We start from the raw sequence: 826 nt of genomic DNA, 5'->3' as shown, positions 1-826 counted from the left end.
TATATATATATATATATATATATTTATTTATTTATATATGTGTGTGTGTGTGTGTGTGTGTGTGTGTGTATGTAGATACACTCACACACTCACAGATATATGTGTATGTGTGTGTATAATTCACATATACACACGTACACACATACACAAGTATATAATTATACTTCTCCCTTTGTATGTGTATGTTTGTGTCTGTACGCATGTATATATGTATATATGTAAGATTATTCACTCTTTCTCTCCCCCTCTCACATCTCTTTTTTTTTTACGCAACTTGGTCTCCTGAGAGTTCCTTATTGTGTGATTTCGTTTTTTGTATGATATTGAAATGTTTGTTATTTCTTTGTTTATTTTGCAGTTGTTATTTCTCTCCTTCCTTCATCTTTTCCCTGCCCACCCTATAACAATTAACACTGCCAATAGTTTTAAGTTGGAATTATTCTGAAGTTTCGCTAACGCTTTGATCTACTTCTGCTGTCGTGTCCCATTATGACGGTACCGTCTTAATGCAGTGTTATTTTCTACATGTTGGCGACTTTTTGACGCCTGTAGCGGCATCATTTAGTCTGAAATAGATATAAGTGCGACAGTGCGCCTGGCTTACTCGAGGGTGGGGGGAAATTCGGCTCTAACATATACATACAGACATATATAAATACATACGCATAAACACGCACACAGTCGCTTATATACACATACATACATACATATGTATATATATATACATACAAATAAACAGATGGGTAAATGCATATATATATATATATACATATATATAAATATATACACAGATGTATTCATATATATATATATGTATATGTGTGTA

The sequence above is a fragment of the Octopus bimaculoides genome, chromosome 16 (genome assembly GCF_001194135.2).
Source record: "Octopus bimaculoides isolate UCB-OBI-ISO-001 chromosome 16, ASM119413v2, whole genome shotgun sequence".
Lineage (NCBI taxonomy): Eukaryota > Metazoa > Mollusca > Cephalopoda > Octopoda > Octopodidae > Octopus > Octopus bimaculoides.
Note: the sequence above shows the minus strand (reverse complement) of the source record.